The sequence below is a fragment of the Peromyscus californicus genome, unplaced genomic scaffold (assembly GCF_007827085.1).
Source record: "Peromyscus californicus insignis strain IS unplaced genomic scaffold, ASM782708v3 Scaffold_19__1_contigs__length_69161282, whole genome shotgun sequence".
NCBI lineage: Eukaryota > Metazoa > Chordata > Mammalia > Rodentia > Cricetidae > Peromyscus > Peromyscus californicus.
In genome coordinates, this window is record NW_026294491.1 from 1,166,626 (window position 1) to 1,188,706 (window position 22,081).

A 22,081-nucleotide genomic window follows, 5' to 3' on the forward strand; every position below is an offset into this window, starting at 1 on the left:
AGTTGGTGTTGTAGGAAGGATCGATGTTTGAAATGTGTTAAGCTCAAACCCTGGGGCAAATGACCGAGGTTCATTTGACATATCAAAGCGGGCCTGGCTGCCAACTTCTCCCAGAATCCCTCAGTCCCTACCTGTTACAGGGTACGGCTGGCATACCCTGACCCTCCACCCGGAACCTACAGCCCAGGGGCTGGGCTGCCCTTCCCGAGTGGCTCTTCCCTATCTAATCCAGCCATTTTGGTTGCCCCCCCCTTTTTTATTTTTATTATTATTATTTTTTTACCTTTTGCCCTCTTGGCTGCTACACTTGGTTCCCCTCTCTCTCCTCTTCCTTCCCCTCCTCCTTTTCTCAAATGGCTCCGGGTCATGTCCGCTCTGGACTTTCCCAGATCTCCGCCTCTGGCTATGCTTTCCCTTCTATCCACATTAAACGTTCTCGTCCAACATACCTAGGAGCAGTCACGTCCTTTCTTTGTTCTTTCTTTCTTTTTCTTTCTTTTTTTTTAATTCAAAATGTTACTTTGAAAGACCCCCGTCTGGAGTCTTCTCTCTGGAGAGACCCTCGCCCAGAGATCACACCGAGACCACAAGTCAGATGCAAACAGCAAGAGGCTTTATTCAGGAACACGGGTACCCGGGGCGATACAGTCCCTCCAGAGGCTGAAGAGACTGGCGCGCCGACGGGCTGGAGTGGAGGGTTTTTATAGGGTTGGGCAGCGGAAGGGCGGGTACAGAAGCAGGAAGCATAGTTTACAGGGTTCTGATTGGACGATTCGTATGAGGCCAGGTTCAAACTCAGGACAGCTCGTGGTTTTTCCCCGAGCTCGACACGCCTGCTGACTTGGCTCTTATCCAGGGTACAAGTTGTTTTTCTGACCTTTAGTTACTTTTCAGGCCTTGCTCAAAAATGGCGTTAGGCTAAGCAAGTATGCTGGGGCCCTTCAACTTCAGCAACTTGAGACTGGCTGTCTCTGTCTGTCCCCAGAAGGCACTTGCCCTACCTACAGGCTGTTCTGTGCATGCTCCCTGAACTCCGGCCTCCCCGGGGTGGTCCATCCAGTCCATCTACCTAGCACTCCTGTTGTTTGAGGCAGGGTTTTGCTCTCCCTGGCCAGCCAGGTACTCACGAAGTAGACCAGCCTGGTCCGAAACTCACCGTTCTTTGGCCTCCACCTCGGGAGTGCTGGGACTACAAGTATGGGCCTGGCGTTTTCAGTCCTGTAGAGCTGCATGGAAGGCCTCCATATAGCCTCGGGGCCGACATGATTTTCTCCTTGACCCCTCTTGCCTCTTCGTTAATGCCCACCATCCCAGTCCTGAAATTCTCTGCCTCTGGCAGGATGCTCTGTCAGACATGACTGCTTAGTTGGCATATTCAAAAGCTCTCCCTGTAGGGCTGGAGCAGTTAAGAGCACTGGCTGCTCTTCCAGAGGACCCTGGTTCGCTTCCCAGAATCCTCTTGGAGGCTCATAAATGACTGTAATTCCAGTCCCAGGGGACCTGTTGTCCTCTTCTGGCCTCCATAGTGCACAGACATACATGCAGGTAAAATACCCTTAAGCATAAAGTAAAGGGGAAAAAAATAAAGGCCACTATCACTGGCTGGTCTAAGGTCTCGGAAAGACTGGACAAATGGCTAACTGCGGTGCCCACTAATATCCTAAAGCAGCACTGGCTAGCCTCTTAATACTGGTGGCTCCTCCCAGCACTTCTCACCCCGCCCCCTTGCCCTAAATCCCTCCCTCCTAGGGGTGGGGCTTCTGCTTCCCTTCCCCAGCCTGATCCTTACATGACTTAGCTGTTTTAGTCACGCTGGTTTCTTGGTCAGCTGCTCCTCTCTTGTTCTCCTTCCCCCCTCTCCTTTCATGGTCTGGTTTAGTCTGCTTGCCATGTTCAGCCTGGACTCTTCCCCCCTCTGCCTGCTTTCTCCCTTATATCTACAATAAAAATCTCCATATTTTAGAAGTAGTCATGTAGAGTACCTTGGCTATTGGGGCCAAGGAATGCTGCAAAAATCACACTCCACAACAGACCTCACAAAAGAGATGTATTAGGGGGAGAGGATGAGAGGCTGTGATGCTGTGATGCTGTGGGCTTTATGAGGGGGGCGGTATGGAGCATGCACAGGGAAAATACACCACAGTGGTGATTGCTGTTTATTAAGCGGCACTGTTTACCGTCTGAGAGAAACCATGAGGCCCAACAAAACCCACTATAAGAGTTTATTAAGGGGAGGGAACAGAAGGGGCGTGCATAGGCCTATGGAATGACCGTGCAGAAAGAGAGGAGGGGTAATAGGTGGAACCTGCTTTCATAGGTTCCCCCACCCCACCCCCGCAATGCACATATGGGCTCACATAGCTACGCCACACATGCGCATAGATGACGTGATCACACTGCACACGGATTTTGTAGGACGTTAGCCCCTGGGATGGCTAAGCATCTTGCCTGGCTACTGGACAGCGCATGCTTGGTCATGTAGCTGTGTCTGTAGCTAGGAATTCTAACAGTGATGATGATGATTGAAAGTGGGGTGGAGTGAGGGGGGAGCACCTGGCTCTGGAATGTGGGTGGTTCTTGGTTGACTAACACTCCTTTTATTTCATTTTTTCATTCACTGTCTAATGGATGCTCCATCACTTACTAATCTGTTTTGATTTCTTAATGTATTTATCATACATTGATAGTATCATTTAAAAAGATTTGGGTCTGGAGAGATGGCTCAGTGGTTAAGAGCGCTTGTTCTTGCAGAGGACCTGGTTTCCATTCCCAACAACCACATGGTGACTCATAACTGGCTTTAACTCCAGTTCCAGGGGATTCTAGACCCTTTCTGACTTCTTTGGAAATCAGACATGCAAACAGGTGGTGCACATGCATACATTCAGGTGAAATACTCACATATAAAATAAATAAGCAAGCCAGCCATAGTGAAGCACGCCTTTAATCCCAACTCTTGGGAGGCAGAGGCAGGCAGATCTCTGAGTTTGAGGCTAGCCTGGTCTAAAGATAGAGGATGAGGATAGCTGGGACTGCACAGAGAACCCTTGTCTCAAAAAAACAACCAAACAAAACTAACTAAATCTAAGTTGTTATAAAAGATTTATTTTTACTTTTTGTGTATAACTGTTTCATCTGTGTATACATATCTACGTACATCATGTTTGCATGCCCAGTGCCAGTGCACTCCAGAAGAAGCCGTCAGATTCCCTGGAACTGGAGTTACAGACTGTTGTAAGCAGACATATGGGTGCTGGGAACCAAACCCAGGTCATCTATAACAGTAGCACATGCTCTTAATGCTGAGCCATCTCTCCAGCCCCAAAACCATCTTGTTCATTTCTTTGTAACTGGGTGCATTTTCTATCCTCCTCCCTTTTAATGTAGCCTCATGAGAATTGAGACATGGCAGTCTTCTGTGTACATGGTTGTCAATAATATAGCTACACAGCACACCCCTTATCTCTGAAAGACTCTCATGTATCTGCAGTCCTGTCCTGTACTAGAGGGGAAGAAGGTCACAAAGCCATACACCAAGAGAACCTAAACAGGCTGTAATATACCCCCGCCCCCAGTCATCACCAGTTTATCACACCTCTTCTCCTCCAATTGTACTCCACATTACTCCGGAGAAAAGACGTATCTGCCTGTGTGGTGGCGCATATCAGTTACCCTAGCACTTGGGTGGCAGAGGCAAGAGGATTTCAAGTTCAAGGCCAGCTTCGGGATATTTCAAGCAAGCCTGCCCTGCATGGTGAGACCTGGTCTCAACACAAAACAAAAGCAAAATAACAAAACCTCATAGGTCTCCTCTGACTTCTGCTTGTTTGTTTGTTTGTTGTTTGCTTGAGACAGGATCCAGTATGGCCTTGAACTCAAGATGTAGCCCAGGCTGGCCTCTAACTGCATATCTAGTGCTGGGATTACAGACATATGTCACCATATCTGGTATCTCAGTCTTCATTTCTGAAGGTCCCTGTGTAAAAAACCCATAAAACGTGGGTTTTATATTTTTGTTTTTCTCTTATTAGTATATCTTTTGTTTCAGTAGACTTGGCCATGAACCTTGTGATTGTTGCAGAAGCGATATTTATTTTGTTCCCTACACTTAGTTTAAGCTTACTGAGTTAAAAATAAGTTTCTAAGAATCTCAAAGTTTGGACTGAAGATGTAGTTCAGTTGGTAGAGTTCTTCTATAGCATAAAGCCCTGAGTTTAGCCCCCTGTGCTGTATAAAGTGGGCACACTGGATACTCCCAGCATGTGAGAAGAGGCAGGAAGACCAGAAGTGGAATTTGAAGCCAACCTGGGATACATGAAACCCTGTCTAAGCATTAAAAACAAACAAAACCCACAACTTGTCTCAAACATGTTAGGTGCTTAGAAGGGGCCTCCAAACATCTAAGGTCAAACTATAAGCTTCCAGTGGGAAAGAGGCTGAGGCTCTGCCTGAAACTGTGTCAAGAACATCCTGGTATTTAGGGCCAGAAAGAGTGAACAAGCATCTCCAAGAGAAAAGCTAAACACTCCATGGAACTGACTTGGGTTTTAAATCTGTATTTCCATTTTCTAGCAGAGGTTTAAACTAACAGCTTTTCAGCTTCTATGAACTGGCAGCTTTCATGCTAAGAACTGGCAGCAGGCTTTAAAATAACAGGTTTAACTGTCCCCTTTAAAAGGAAAAAGGACATTTTGCATTCAAGTGGCGTTAACTGCTGGGTTTGGAACAGAAAGACTGAGCCAATCTCTTATGTGACTGGGTTTGTCCTTTTAAGTACTTTGTATTTCAAATATGGTGACTTTTATATGAAATATCCTTTCAGTTAAAAGTCAGCATGAATGCATTGTATAATATACAAAGACAAGTTAGCCTAAAACTTATGTGGTGATGGTACAGTTGTCCCAGGATGTTAAATAAAAAAAATCATAACATTTTTTAAATAATTGTGGATGAAAAGAAATAAAATTTTAAATTATTGTAAAAAAATTAAACCTACACAAAAATAAATATTATGAACCACTTGGCTTCAACCATTTGCCAACAGATTTTTCTCTTTGTTTCTCCATTCTGATAAACTAGGAAAAACTGAATATCTAAAAAAGATTGCTAAACATATTCCACACCATCTACAAATGTGTCCATATACTTTTCTAATAAGGACTTAGCTTATATAACAAAACACCATGATCAAGCCACACAAAATTATTCATATAATCACTCAATAATTTAATAACAGGATTTAATATCAAGTTCATATTCGAATTCTCCAATCTTACTGAAGATGTTTTTACAGTTGAAATATCAGAATTTTTCTTTTAAAAATTATTACTATTATTATATTATTATTTTTCATTTGTTTGTTTTTGAGACAGAGTTTCTCTAGTGTAGCCCTGGCTGTCCGGGAACTCTCTCTGTAGACCAAGCTGGCCTCAAACTCACAGAGATCCTCCTGCCTCTGTCTCCCAAGGACTGGGATTAAAGGCATGTGCCACCACTGCCCAGCTTCTTTTAAAATTTATTAAGCTGGGTGTAGTGGCACAGACGTTTAATCCCAGTGCTTGGGAGGCAGAGGCAGAGACAGATGGAGCTCTGTGAGTTCAAGGCCAGCCTAGTCTACATAGTGAGTTCCAGGGCAGCCAGAAGTACATAATGAGACCCTGTCTTGAATACCCCCCAATAAAATAAAATAAATGTGTGTGTGTGTGTGTGTGTGTGTGTGTGTGTGTGTGTGTGTGTGTGTGTGTATGTGTGTGTATACAGTGCCCATGGAGACCAGAAGAGAGGATGTTAGATTCCCCTGGAACTGGAGTTACAGGTGGTTGTGTTCCTCTTGATGTGAGTGCTGGGTACTGAGCTTAAGTCCTCTGGAAGAGCAGCAAGCTCTCAACCACAAAACCATCTTTCTAGCCCCCAAGTTGTTAGAATTTCAATTCAAACAGTTAATAGAGTCAAGAAAACAAAAACAACAACAAAACCCCTCAAACTTAGAAACACACAAATAACAACAGGATGATGACTATATGTCCTTTCTGTGTGATATTAGTGTTTTTCCCACAGGGCCACCCAAGAATCAACCAATTCTCTTGGTGTCTTTTCTTTGACTTACTATAGTAAGATATTTACCTCTGGATACCCTGAATTGATGGCTTCTCTCTCTCTCTCTCTCTCTCTCTCTCTCTCTCTCTCTCTCTCTCTCTCTCTCTCTCTGTCTCTGACAAGGTTTCTCTGTGTAACAGTCCTGGCTGTCCTGGATCTCACTCTGTAGCCCAGGCTGGCCTGGAACTCACAGAGACCCGCCTGCCTCTGCTTCCCATGTCAATGTTCATGAGGGAGATTGGTCTGTAACTCTCTTTCTTTGTTGCATCTTTGTGTGGTTTGGGTATCAGGGTAACTGTAGCCTCATAAAAAATTTGGCAGTGTTCCTTCTGTCTCTATTGTGTGGAACAATTTGAGGAGTATTGGTATTAGCTCTTCTTTGAAATTTTGGTAGAATCTGAAACCATCTGGCCCTGGGCTTTTGTTGTTGTTGTTGTTGTTGTTGTAAGACTTTTAATTACTGCCTCTATTTCATTAGGGATAATAGGTCTATTTAAATTGTTTTTCTGGTTTTGATTTAACTCTTGTATGTGATTCCTATCCAGAAAATTGTCCATTTCTTTTAGATTTTCCCCTTTTGTGGAATACAGGTTTTTGAAATGTGATTCTCTAAATTTCTTCAGTGTCTGTTGTTATATCCTCCTTTTCATTCCTGATTTTGTTAATTTGGATATTCTTTCTCTGCCTTTTGGTTAGTTTAGATAAGGATTTGTCTATCTTATTGATTTTCTCAAAGAACCAATTCTTTGTTTCATTGATTATTTGTATTGTTCTCTTTGTTTCTGTTTTATTGATTTCAGCCCTCAATTTGATTATTTCCTGCCATCTATTCCTCCCTGGAGAGCTTCTTTTTGTTCTAAAGCTTTCAGGTGTGCTGTCAAATCACTAGTGTGAGATTTCTCCAACTTCCTTATGTAGGCATTTAGAACTATGAACTCTTATCACTGCTTTCATTGGGTCCCATAAGTTTGGGTATGTTGTACCTTCATTTTCATTGAATTATAGGAAGTTTACATTTTTTTTTTATTTCTTCCTTGGCCCAGTGGTAATTCAGTTGAGAGTTTTTCAGTTTCCATGAGTTTGTAGGCTTTCAGTAGCTTGTGTTGTTGTTGAACTCTAACTTTATCCCATGGTGATCCAATAAGATACATGAGGTTATTCAGATTTTTTTTCTATCTATTGAGATATGCTTTGTGACCAAGTATGTGGTCAATTTTAGAGAAGATTCTTTGAGGTGCTGAGAAGAAGGTATATTATTTTGTGTCGGGTGAAATGTTCTGTAGATATCTGTTAAATCCATTTGAGTCATAGCCTCTGTTAGTTCCCTTATTTCTCTGTTAATTTCTGTCTGGCATTCCTGTCCATTGGTGAGAGTGAGGTGGTGAGAATGGGGTGTCAAAGTCTCCCACTGTTAATGTGTGGGGTTTGATGTGTGATTTAAGCTTTAGTAATGTTTCTTTTATAAATGTGGGTACCCTTGTATTTGGGGCATAAATGATCAGAACTGAGACTTCATCTTGATGGATTTTTCCTGTGATGAATATGAAATGTCCTTCTTCATCTCTTTTGATTAATTTTAGTTTGAAGTCTATTTTGTTAGATATTAGGATAGCTACACCAGCTTGCTTCTTAGATACATTTATTTGGAGAATCTTTTCCCAACCCATTGCTCTGAGGTAATGCCTGTCTTTGAAGTTGAGGTGTGTTTCTTATATGCAGCAGAAGGTGAATTGAGTCCATTGATATTAAGAGATATTAATGACCAGTGATTGTTAATTCCTGTTTTTGTTTTGGTTTTTGGTTTTGGTGGTAGTAGTGGTAGTGTGTGTTTCCCCTCTTTGCTGGTATGAGATTATCTATTGCCTGTGTTTTTTGTGGGTGCAGATAACTTCCCAGGGTTGGAGTTTTTCTTCTAGTACTTTCTGTAGGTCTGGATTTGTGGATAGGTATTAGTTGAATCTGGTTTGTCATGGAATATCTTGTTTTCTCCATCTACAGTGATTGAAAGCTTTACTGAGTATAGTAGTCTGGACTGGCATCCATGGTCTCTTAGTGTCTGCAAAGTATGTGTCCAGGACCTTTTGGCTTTTAGAGTCGCCATTGAGAAGTCAGGTGTAATCTGATAGATCTGCCTTTATATGTTACTTGGTCTTTTTCCTTTACATCTCTTTTTTTTTCTTTATTCTGTATGTTTAGTGTTTTGATTATTATGTGGCAAGGGGACTTTGTTTTGGTCCAGTCTATTTGGTGTTCTGTAAGCTTTTTGTACCTTCATAAGCATGTCCTTCTTTAGGTTGGGAAAGTTTTCTTCTATGATTTTGTTGAATATATTTTCTGTGCCTTCGAGCTGGAATTCTTCTCCTTCTATTCCTATTATTCTCAGGTTTGGTCTTTTTATGGTGTCCCAGGTTTCCTGGATGTTATGTGTTAAGAATTTGTTGGATTTAACATTTTCTTTGACTGGTGAATCTATTTCCTCTATTGTATCTTCAATGCCTGAGATTTTCTCTTCCATCTCTTTTATTCTGTTGGTGATGCTTGCATCTGTAGTTCCTGTTTGCTTACCCAGATTTTCCATTTCCAAAATTCCCTCAGTTTCTGTTTTCTTTATTGCCTCTATTTCAATTTTCAAGTCTTGAACTGTTTCCTTCACTTGTTTGATTGTCTTTTCTTGGCTTTCTTTAAGGGATTTATTGATTTCTTCCTTTTTTTTTTGTTTGTCTTTTCCTCAATTTCTTTAATGGAACTTTTCATTTCCTCTTTAAGGGCCTCTATCATCTTCATAAAGTTGTTTTAAGGTCATTTTTTCTTCTGCTTCATCTGTATTGGGATGTTCAGGTCTTGCTGTTGTAGGGGCTCTGGGTTCTGGTGGTGCCATATTGCCCTTTATGGTGTTGACAGCCAAACTTAGGCAGTGAAGGAAACTATGGCAAACAGAAAGCTAGTGGAGATATAATTGAACAGTGAGGCCATGTTCCAGCCCCAGTAAGCAGCAGAACTTAGCAGCTTTAGCCATGTGGTTCTGGCTTTAGAGTCAAGGATAGAAGAAAGGAGTTATGGAATCTCTCTGTGTGACTAAGGAAAGCTGCTGAGTCCAGGCATCTGTCAGGCTGTCCCTGAATGAAGGCCTAGAGACATCATTGAGTGAAGCTGTGAATTGCCTTGGATACTCCAAGGTGTTGGAGATGCCAGAGTTGTGGGATACCTGCCAATAAGAGCTTCTAACAATGAGTGGAACCAGCCCAAGAGAGAGAAGTGTGTTGTGGTCAGCAAAGCTGAAAGGATTTGGAGATCTGGAGAGTGTTTTGACACCAGACATGGAGATGCAGAATTTGAAGTTTGCCCAGCTGGCTTGTGGTCTTTCTTTGGTCCAGTATTTCTTCACCATGCTTCCTTCCCTACATTTTGGAATGATAATGTATATCCTGTGTCATTACATATTGGAAATATATGATTCACCTTTTGATTTTAATTTTACAGGGGATTACAGTTAATTGCATGAATCTCAGAAGAGACTTTGAACTTTAGACATTTAAGTAAGTTTGGGATTGTGATAGACTACTGGAACTTTTGAAGTTAGAGTGAATTCATTTTACATTATGATATGACAAGCCTTTGTGGGGCAGAGAGTGGAATATGGTAGCTTGAAAGAAAATGGCTCCCAAAGTGAGTGGCACTTTTAGGAGGTGTGGCTTTGTTGGAGTAGGTGGGGCCTTGTTGGAAGAAGTGTGTCACCATTGGGGCAGGCTTTGAAGTCTCTTATGCTCAGGATACTCAATGTCTCAGATCACTTCCTATTGCCTGGGAGATCAAGATGTACAAACTCTCAGCTCCTTTTAAAGCACCATGTCTGCCTGCAGGCTACCTTGCTTCCTGCCATGATGATAATGGACTAAACCACTGAACTGTAAGAGAGACACCACAATTAAATGTTTCCCTTTATAAGAGTTGCCATGATCATGGTGTCTCTTCGCAGCAATAGAAACTCTAACTAATACAATGACCTTTTTTGATATGTTCTTGGATTTAGTTGGCATGTATTTTATTGAGAATTTTTTGCACCTATGTTCATAAAGGAAATTGTCTGTAATTCTCTTTCTTTGTTGAGTCTTTATGTTGGGTATCAGTCATTAAATGTTCCCCAACCAAAAAATAAATAAATAAAAAACAAACTTAAAAACAAACAAAAACACAGTGCTAGATAGTTTTAGGGAAATATTCTACCAGACATTCAAAGATGAGCTAATGCCAATACTCCTCAAATTATTCCACAAAATAGAAACAGAAGGAACACAGTCCAATCTGTTTTAAGAGGCCACAGTTACCTAATACCCAATCTAAACAAGGCAGCATGCAGGCAGACGTGGGCTGAAAACACAGCTGAGGGTTCTTACCTGCTCAGTCTGTGTCTTAGTTAGGGTTTCTATTGCTGTGAAAAGACACCATGGCCATAGTGACTCTTACAAAAGGAAGACTTTCATTGGAGCTGGCTTACAGTTCATAGGTTAATTCCATTATCATCAAGATGGAAAGCATGGCAGCACATAGGCAGACATGATGCTGGAGAAGGAGCTGAGAGTTCTACATCTTGATCTTCAGGCACAGAAGGAGGCTGTGTGCCATACTGGGTATAGCTTGAGCATATAAGACCTCCACAGTGACACACTTCCTCCAACAAGGCCACACCTCTTTATAGTGCCACTCCCTATAGGCCAAGCATTCAAATACACGAGTCTATGGGGACCATTCCTGTTCAAATCACCACAGTCTGTGTTACCTTACTTGTATGTGTGTTTTCAAGGCTGACCATTGGATAACCAGCTGGTGTGCTCTTCTCTGAAGAGACTGTTCCTTCTACCCCAGCTCTCCTTAGGTGCCTGTAGTTCTTTGTATAGGGCTGAGGCCTTGTGCACTTTTCTCTACTCATTTTGGCATGTCTGTTGGTATTGTCCTTGTTCAGCTCATGTTTGGGCAGTTATGCTGGTATAACTTTATGAGTATAGCTATGAACATTCTTAAGAGACACAATCTCACAACAAATTCCCTGGCTCTTACAATGTTTCCACCCCTTCTCCCTTCCAAAATGTTCCCTGAGTGGGAGTGTCTAAGTTGCTTTTTGTTGAAGTGTTTTATCACATCAACTGGAAACAGTCGCTTTACTCAAGGTGCCTCTAACAGCAAAGGTGAGTCCAATCTCTGCTAATTATGTAGGCAAATTGTTCCAACCCCAGTGTCTGTTTATTACAGAAAACTAACATCAGAAAGAGTGCTCACAATATTAACATGTAGAACTCAGTAACATTTTTAAAGATTTATTTATTTATTTTGTACACAGTGTTCTGCCTGTATGCATGCCTGAATGCCAGAAGAGGACACCAGATCTCATTATAGATGGTTGTGAGCCACCGTGTGGTTACTGGGAACTGAACTCATGACCTCTAGAAGAGCAGTCAGTGCTCTTAACCTGTGAGCTATCTCTTCAGGCCCAGAACTCATTAATGTTTTTTTCTTTTTCTTTTTTCTCTTTCTTCTTCTTCTTCTTCTTCTTCTTCTTCTTCTTCTTCTTCTTCTTCTTCTTCTTCTTCTTCTTCTTCTTTTTCTCCTCCTCCTCCTCCTCCTCCTCCTCCTCCTCCTCCTCCTCCTCCTCCTCCTCCTTCTTCTTTTGAGACAGGGTTTCTCTGTGTAGCTTTGTGCCTTTCCTGAAACTCACTCTGTAGCCCAGGCTGGCCTTGAACTCACAGAGATTTGCCTGCCTCTGCCTCCTGAGTGCTGGGATTAAAGGTGTGCACCACCACCGCCTGGCAGAACTCATTAATATTAACAGTGATTTCAGAATTTAGGAGTGTTTTAACCATGCATAAGACCTGCCCATGTCCAGAGAGAGATGGAGTCTTCTAATCCCTCTCAGCATGAAAAACACTTGTTTAGTAACTCCCAGAAAGTGAAAACCCTGCACATGGAGAAGTAATATGCATGTTTAAGGTGTTCCTTATACGTGGTGCAGGCTTATTTTAAACCATTTGATTTATGCTCCAAAGTAATCACAATCTATCATTAGTACAATAGCAAATTGTGATGAATATAGACTTAATTGTATGTTTAAAGTTGCCATATATTCATGTCTTTAAGTCTGGATGTCAGAATTCAAACCATCTTTGAAATGTGAATGCCTCTTTAATATACTGATTACAAAGCAAAAAAAAAGTACTCGATAAGCGTCTCAATGTACAAAATACCATCAGATTTATAGGTTTGTGGTCTCCTTCTCGTTTTCAGTTTGCTAGAAGGTTCAGGAATTGCTCCTGTTGTGTGAGAAATCATTTTCCTGCATCTCAGCTACAAAAAAACAGTCCCAGCCCATTAGCTATGCTCATTGCCAGCTGACCCCGAAGCTTTGCCAGTAGAGGGCAGTAGAGCAATGCGAAGGGAAGGCATCGGGTTTATGATGTGAAGGCTCCTTGTCAGGTTCCTGCAGTGTGTGCCTGGTTTTTCCAGCATCTGTTCCCATAGCACCAGAAGCAGCTGCAGCATCCAGCACCCACAGTACACAGCAAACCTAGAAGCAGCAGCTTTCCCAGATGCACTCCTGAGGTCTCATTCTGGAGTGGCCCACCGTGAACGGGTGTTGTTGAATCTACCACAGCAGAAGTACCTTGAGGTCCTTGTTATCCCCTGCTTAGCAAAGCAAAACCCCAGCTCCTCTTGTTTCTCAAAAGCTGGCTGTGATGGTTAATCTTCATTGTCAATCTGAGTGGATTGAAAGTCTTCTAAGAGATACATGTTTGGGCATGTCTTCAAGGGCATTTGCTGGGAGTTTAACTAAAGGAAGGGCACACCATACCACAGGCTGTGCCCCCAGACTGAATAAAAGGGGGAAAAGAAAATGCCTGTGAGCACCGTATCCTGGTTCTTAGTGTCCTGGTCTGCAGAGACATGGGCAAGCAGCCTCACAACCTGCTGCTGTGGAGCTGCTCATCATCTTACCACTCTGCCAGGACAGACTGTTCCTTCCTTTTGTGAGCAAAAAAAAAATTAAAAAAAAAAAAACAAAAAACAAACTCCCTTTCATCTCAGGTTGTTCTTGTCATATATTTTGTTGTAGCAACAAGAAAATTAATTAATAAACCAGCAACCATTTTTCTGAACTCCACATTCAGTGTCAGGACAAATTAGGTCAAATTTCACTATTAATCTCCCAAAGTGTATTTTTCACTCCTACAGTATTCAAGATTAGTTGCAGATCTGTACACTAGGATCAAAGATGGGAAAGCATCCTTTGGGAGTCTTGGTGGTTGTCACAACAAAGGGAGAGATAGTGGGTGTCTCATAAAGATTCTGTCCAGAAACAACAAAAACCATGCCCACTCACAGGTTATTAGCCAGTGTAACACATGACCACACGTAAGTCAAGAGTTTGAAGCTAGTCTGAGCTATACATTTCCAGATGTGTTGATGTATTCCTTTAATCCCAGTACTCAGATGGCAGGGGCAGGTGGATCTCTGTGAGTTTGTGGCCAGCCTGGTCTACATAGTGAGTGCAAGGACAGCCAGAGCTACAAAGTGAGATCCTGCCTTCAAAAATAGAGAGGAGAGAGAGTAAATAAAAATCCTTTTGTAAAGCTATTTTAAGAAATAAAACCTTTTAAAATGTCTCAGTGACTGACAAAGACACAGATATCAAGGAAATAATGAATAATTATTTCCCCAAGAACCATCTCCTACTGATATGCAGTCTGGACAAGTCACTTCCAGTTGTCCAGGCAAGGGTCTGGGAGGAAAAATGATTTCCTTCTTAATAACATAAAGCATTAATCAGAGGCAAACCCAGGGTGGACCAACTAATCAAGCAATGCCTACCTCCCTTCAGACCTCAGACCAAACATAGAGGTCAAGACAGTTTTCGTTTTTGTTTTTAATGCATGTATATGTGTGGTGATGTGCACTTGTTAGTTCAGGTACCCACAGAGCCCAGAAGACAGTGTTGAGTCCCCTCCCTCAATGTGGAGTTACAGGTGGTTGTGAACTGCCTAACATGGACACTGGGAACCCAATTCTAGTCCTCTGGAAGAGTAGCAAGTACTCTTAATCACTAAGCTATCTCCCCAGCTCCCATGGTTTGGTTTGGTTTAAATGAGACAGTTTCAAAGTACCCAAGCTGGCCTCAAACTCACTATGTAACAGTCAACTCCAGAGTGCTAGGATTATAGACACTGATACCACAGCTGGTTGTGCTGTCTGGGGGTCAAATCCAGGGCTTTCTGCATGTTGGGCGAGCACTATACCGACTGACACTCCAGTTATATAACATTTCAGCCCACAACCCACTTGTAAACCTATATGTTGGATTCTGTACCACAATTCAGTCTATAGTTCATAAGATGAATTAAATATCTGTCTTTCATAAGACCCCAGGATAAGCCTGATTCCTTAGCAAGTGCCTGCCACCTTTAAAAGTTTGTTTTTATTTTATGTGTATGGATATTTTGCCCGCATGTACATTCAGTGCTGTTGGAGGCCAGAAGGTGGGAACACATACCCTGGAACTGGAGTTATTTACAGACTATAGTTGAAGAAGAGAAACATAAAAAAAGACCAATTATTAGATACTCGTACATTGATTTATTTAGTGATTTACTTAAAGCCATGTGTGTATTGCTCATTTCCTTTCCTTTTTCTTTCTTTGTTGTTTTGTTATGTTTTTAAAGATAGGGTTTTTCTGTGTACCTCTGGCTCTCTTGGAATTCACTCTGTATTCTAGGCTGTCCTCAAACTCAGAAATTCGCCCATCTCTGCCTCCTGAGTTCTGGGATTAAAGGCATATGCCACACCACCCAGCTTGTATTGCCCATTTCTAAGCACGAAATCACTTGCTACTTGAAACAGAGTATGGGGGCCCACAGTGGTTTTCTAGTAAAATCTGAGCTTGCTTTACCCTGAAGTGCTGCATTAGGGGATGCCCTGACCATATGCTTGGTTACCAGGTGTTTAGAAGGGTCTGTACTTGGCTGTGCTAGGGGGAGGTCTTTTGCCTCACCCCTTTGCATTCCTATAAAAAGCCCTTTTGAAGAGACAGAAGGGGCCAGTGGATATTGGTCCCAGTCCTCCTGAAGCTATCCTGTGTTTCTGTCTGTCTTCTCCATACTATCTTTCTATTTACAAGTTTCTTATCCCTCTCTCCTTAAGAGTACCCTGGGAAAAACTGGGAGCTGGCCTCCCACAGGTACCCCTGGCTGGCCTGGAACTTGCTCTGTAGACTAGACTAGGCTGGGCTCATACTCACAGAGATCCACCTGCCTCTGCCTCCCAAGTGATGCGTTTAAAGATGTGCACCACCATGACTGCTAGCTTTTCTATTAATGTGTGCAAATCAGTGAGCTTGTGGATATTGCACACTAGGACAAGGTCACCACCACCAAGGCCATGTCATAACATCCCACACCACCCAAACCTTTGCACAACTGATGCCATGTTAGAGGCACCAAGGCACCATTCTGACCTAAGAACCAGCACACAGACCCCAACACCTGCGAAAATGAGAACAAAGACCAAATCCATCATAGCACAGTCCATAGTTCTGGGAAAGTCCCTAAATGTACTAACATTATATTTTGGATTCTGTAGCTCCAGTTATTGCTAACTGTTCTTGCTAACTGATGTGTGTCAACGAGGATATAGTTGTTGTGCACACAAATCCAAAAACAGTAAGACTTTTGGTTACATGATTTGGACAATTTCCCTGTGTAGTTTGCCAGCTGACCAATTCAACTTTAAGAGTCTGTGTATACTCTGAAGGAGCCACCTTGTAACAATACACACACACACACACACACACACACACACACACACACACACACACACACCCCTTCCTGAAAGTTTATTCTATCTGAGTTTATTATGGCTACTGTTTTTTGTGTGCGTTGGTAAAAATATTATTAAAATTTACCTTTATTGGAAAAATTTTGATATGGGTTTGTTATGTTGCCCAGGCTGTCCTTAAACTCAACATTACTCTAGCCTAAACCTCCCAAATCTAGGATTACAAACTTGTGCCATACCCAGCTAATTTTGCAAGGAAATATCTTACTTGCATGTGTGTGTGTTTTATTATTTGTGCACATGCTTGTGTGTATGTGTGTGTTTTGTGTGTGCACGTGCATGCATGTGTCATTTGTTTATTTAATACTTGGGATTGAATTATGTCCTCAAGAATGTTAGGCAAGCCTCATATTTGCAGATCTCCTGTTTTCAATTTCTTTTCTCTGTCTCCCTGGCTCTCTTGCAACTCACTCTGTAGAACAGGCTGGCCTTGAACTCACAGAGATCTGACTGTCTCTGCCTCCTAAGTGCTGGGATTAAAGGTATGTGCCATTACTTTTAAAATTTTTTAAGGATATTCCATACTTTAAAAATGGCTGTACCGGCAGTGTCTGGAGGCACACACCCTTAATCCTTGTACTTGGCAGACAGAGGCAGGCAGATCTCTGTGAGTCTAGTCTACACAGTGAGTTATAGGACAGCCTGTGTTACATAATAAGATCCTGTCTCAAAAAAAAAAGACAAGAAAAAATTTACCAATTTATAGTCTCACCAACTTTTCTCCACATCCTCATCAACACTTGTTAATTTTTAAAATAGCTATTCAGACAAGTGAGAGGTGATGGTTCAAAAGCTTTAGCATGGCAAGTTCTTGGTAAAGCCACCTTTGGAATTTGATTAATGTCTTAGTCAGTGCTGTATTGCTATGAAGAGATGCCATGACCATGGCAACTCTTATGAAGGAAAACATTTAACTGGGGCTTGCTTTCAATTTCAGAGGTTTAGTCCATGTCATTTTGATGGGGAGCACGGTGACATGTAGGCAGACATGGTACTGGAGAAGTAGCTTGAGAGTTCTACATCCAGATCCAGAGCAGCCTGCTAGAGAGAGACACTGGGTCCGGCTTGAGCATTTGAAAAGTCCACTCACCAGTGATTCACCTCCTCCAATGAGACCACACCTAATGACCAAGTATTCAAATCTATGAGCCTATAGAAGCCATTCCTATTCAAACTCCACAGTTAACAAAACTCTTTCTGTCTTAAGTAATAACACTGGTTTTGTTGTTGTCTGTTTTCAGCTACTGTGACAGAAGAAGAAAAAAAAACACAGATTGGGTAATTTATAAAGTATAGAAATAAACTGACTTGAGGGGTTATTTGTTGTTGTTGTTGTTTGGTTGGTTTTTTTGTTTTTCGAGACAGGGTTTCTCTGTGTAGTTTGGGTGCCTGTCCTAGACCTTGCTTTGTAGACCAGGCCGGCCTTGAACTCACAGAGATCCCCCTGGCTCTGGCTCCAGAGTTCTGGGATTAAAGGCATGTGCCACCACTGCCTGGTGAGATTTTTGGGGATAAGAAGGCCAAGGCTTAGGTGCTAATACTGGAGAAGGCATCCTACTGCATCATAAGATGCAAAAGGCATAGATTAGATCTCCATGAGTATCGGGGACTATGGGGGTCCAGCCCCTCGACAGTCCCCTCCCAGGGTCCAGGAAGAATCTACAACCAGCTGATAATTAATCTTTGATGAGAAGAAATGAATCTATGTACACGAAACTCCTTAGTCCATAAACTTTATTATTCTGTGTCAGTTACAAGCTTATATTCTGCTCTCATATTTAGGTCTTTTCTTGCCTGATTTCTCTCTACACTTGTCCGCGGTCCCCTCTGGGTTCTATCTTAATTCCTTCATCTTGTTCTGCCCCTTCTAGGGTCTCATCCATCTTGTTCCTTCCCATATCATCTTTTCTCCCATTTCTTTCTCTCTCCTCATCTCGTTCTTCCTCATCTTGTTGTTCCCCATCTGGCTCATCCTCATCTTCCATCTCATTCCTCTAGTACTCTCTTCTAGCCCTTCAATCTAGTTCTTCCCCATCTCAGTTTGTTCCTCTCAAGTTCTTACCCGTCTAGTTCTTCCATTCTCTTTTCTCTTCTCCAACCCTCTGCCCTGGAAGTCCCGGTATATAAAAGGAGGGTCCGAGCTAAATTGTGTAAAGCTATTACTTAACGTCCACCTGACCTAGACGGTGTCTCCTTGTGGAATTTACCTTAAGTCAGGAGACTCGCCTGTGGGTGGTTATCACTGTTAGTCCTCGGAAGTTGGGCAACCACCTGGGTGGTGTCTCCTTTAGTCCTTGAAAGTGGCTAGGGGAGATATCTGATTCCAGAGAAAGCCTTTCCTGAGGCTGTTCTCCAAATGCCTGGAATGTGTATGTCTAGAGAGTGATCAGTCCACATTGTTAGCCGTTCTTAGGGAAAAGTCAATTGGGAAAACTATGAAGGCACACATGATTTTCATAACAGAAGACAGCTGATATATAACAAGCCAAGTAACACCAAAAACTCCTTGGGATTTGGCTTCCTCTGGAGGAATTCCCTGATTCCTCCAGGTAGTGACTTTGCCATAACCAGCTGAGTTCTTATGATATATTCCTGCGGCCCGCAGCACATGAGTAAACTGGAGGTGAGGTGGGGCAATAGAGGGTAGTGGATGGGGGATGAGGACATAAGGGAATGGGACGGTCGAGTTGGATGGAACAGGAATGGAGTGGGAGAGCAATGAAAGAGATACTATGATACAGGGAGACATCATGCGGATGGGGAGAAACTTGGTGCTAGGGAAGTTCCCAGGAATCCACAAGGATGACCCCACCTTGGACTGCTAGCAATAGTGGAGAGGGTGCCTGAACTGAACTGGCTTACCCCAGTAATCAGATCAGTGAATACCCTACCTGTTATCATAGAGCCTTTCTCCAGTAACTGATGGAAGCAGATGGAGAGATTCACAGCCAAGCACCAGGTCGAGCTCCAGGAGTCCAGTCGAAGAGAGAGAAGAGGGATTCTATGAGCAAGGGACATCAAGATCATGATGGAGAAACCTACAGAGACAACCAAACTAAGCTAGTGAGAACTCATGAACTTTAGACCAACAGCTGTGGAGCCTCCATGGGACTAGACGAGGCCCTCTGCATAATCAAGACAGTTGTGCAGCTTGATCTGCTTAAGGGTCCCCTGGCAGTGGGATCAGGATCCACCCCTGGTGCATGAGCTGGCTTTTTGGAGCCCACTACCTATGGTGGGACACCTTGCACAGCCTTGATGCAGGGGGAAGGGCTTAGACCTGTCTCAACTGAATGTACCAGGCTCTGCTGACTCCCCATGGGAGGCCTTACCTTGTCAGAGGAGAGAATGGGGAGATGGGTTGGGAAGGAGGCTGGGGGGTGGGTGGGAGATGTGAAAAGTGGGGCATCTGTGGTTGGTATGTAAAATGAATAAAAAATTTTCTAATAAAAATGTTTTTTTTTTAATTTATTTTGCAATACAATTCAGTTCTACATATCGGTCACGGATTCCCTTGTTCTCCCCCCTCCCGTCCCCCTCACCTTCCCCCCAACGCCCCCCCCCCCCCCCCCCCCCGTTCCCATCTCCTCCAGGGCAAAGCCTTCCCCACAGACTGAGGTCAACCTGGTAGACTCAGTCCAGGTAGGTCTAGTCCCCTCCTCCCAGGCCAAGCCAAACAATCCTGCATAGGCCCCAGGTTTCAAACAGCCAACTCATGCAATGAGCACAAGAGCTTGATCTGTTTGGGAGGCATCCAGGCAATAAAAATGTTTTAAAAAGATGCAAAAGGCATCTCATTGACTCTAAACCTTGCAGCTGTCTTCAGCAAGGGTCTGGGTCTGAACTAGCTCTGAGTCCTCCCAGACCCTGCACTACTGTCCAAGGCACATAGGTATTGTCTTGGATTGTTATGAAGGGAACATAGCCTTCACCAAAGCCAGAACTCAAGAGTTTAATCCATGAATTCTCAGCTTCCTTCATGGGGGATGGGGTGGATTTTCCCTTTCTTGTGACTTAATGGCATGAGAACCAAGCTGACTCTCAAGTCCTGAGGGAGCTTCCTTGGTGTGCCTGCCCCCCCTTTTTTTCTCATTTCTTATTCCTTTCCATGACCCCCACTTTTCTACCTGGATACACAGTCTATTGGATTTCTCACTCTGGCTGACTGGCAGGTGAGGCAGTTGAGAGGATCTTATCCTCTGCTTTGCTGCTAAAATGGAAATGAAAGTACTTGCTTTGCTTAATCAGCCAGACAGGAGTTTTATTTCTGAAGTGTTTATTAAAATGTACCCAATTATTAATAATCTGATGCTATTGTCTTTATTTGGTCCTTATCATCTGCCAAGGAGACGTATGTAAGAGAGGGAGTGACTGTAACAAGGGATCGTAGCCTCTGCACTCACCATTAATACCATGTCCATATGAATTTCCTGCCTCCTTAAATATTTCTGCCACCCTTCTATACATCTGGGTAAACAGTAAATATTACTATGCAAATCAGACCGTCTGAAGTATTTTATCTGTACACATTCCAGTGTTGTATTGGTAGAGATTGGTAGATGGATATCAACTATGTTCTTAAAAGTTTTACAATAAGAGGCTGGGAAGGCAGGGTGGCCCATGCCTGTAATCTCAACACTTGTGATGCTGAAGAAGGAAGATTGCTGTGAGTTTAACGCCAGCCAGAACTACAGAGAAAGATTGTCTCAAGAAGAGGAGGGCAGAAGGAGGGAAAGGAAAAGGGCAAGGTGGAGTTAGTAAACCTTCGTTTTGGAAGTCCCTTAGCCTTTGAGTAAATCTTCTGTTGGCTAGTTTTTGAAATTATAGAATGTTTCATTTAAATTTCTAGGCTTAGCTACCATAAGAAATCAAATCTGATTAATTTTGGCAGGAGGGAACTTTATCAAACAATATCGAGGGTAGCAGAATCTAAAGAAAAAGAGATCCATGTCTACCTGTTTGTAAACTTGCTATTTTGTTGCTTCGAGAGCCTGAGTCAGAGCAGGAGCTGAAGCGGGTAAAGTCAGCAGAAGCTGAGTGAATATCTGATGTACTAGTCAGGGTTCTCTAGGGTAACAGAATTTGTAGAATGAGTCTCTCTATATACATAAAGAGAGAATGTATTAGAATGATTTAAAGCAGTCCAGCTAATCCAACACTGGTAAATGTAAAGTTCAAAAATCCAGTGGTTGCTCATTCCACAACGTTGGATGTCTCAGCTGGTCTTCAGTATATGCTGAAATCCATAAGAAGTAGGCTCGAATGACAGTGAAGGAATTGACTTGCTAGTTAGGCAAGATCAAGCAGGCCAAGATCAAAGCTTCCCTCTTCCACGTCCTTGGATAGACTTCCTGCAGGTGTGGCCCAGATTAGAGGTGGGCTTTTCCAACTCAAAAGATCTGGATTAAAGGTGTATTTTACTAGCTCAAAGATCTAGATTAGAAGTAGATCTTCCTACTTCAAATTAAGCTAAAGTATTTCATACACATGTCCCACATGTTTGGGTTTTAGTTAATTATGGATGTAGTCAAGTTGACAACCAAGAATATCCATCCCATCTGGATTGTGGTCACCTAAACAATAAATCACACAAGCTAGTGTTCTTGAGTTCTAGAGATGTTGACTCTTACTTCTTATTTTCTGCTGCTATCACAACATATTCAAATCCAAATAATTAATAAAGACATTTATTTTGCTCCCAAATTTGCAAGTTTGAAGGTCAAGGTCAAGGGGCCACAACATTTGCTATTGAGGGCTTTGTTCTACATCACAACATGGCTGAGGGTATATCACATGGAAAAACCAAGCATGATAGGTAGAGCTCTCTGTCTCTGTCTCTCTGTCTCTCTGTCTCTGTCTGTCTGTCTGTCTCTCTCTCTCTCTCTCTCTCTCTCTCTCTCTCTCTCTCTCTCTCTCTCTCTCTCTCAGAAAGGGTCTTATATGGCTGTGGTTAGCCTTGAACATATCTCTAGGTATCCAAGAATGACCTTGAATTTACCCTTCTGCCTTTACTGGTGTGCTGGGATCTAGGTATATCCTACCATGTGTGGTTTATGTAGTGCTGGGGCCTGAACTCCAAGCTTTGGGCGTCCTGAGAAAGCACTGTTCC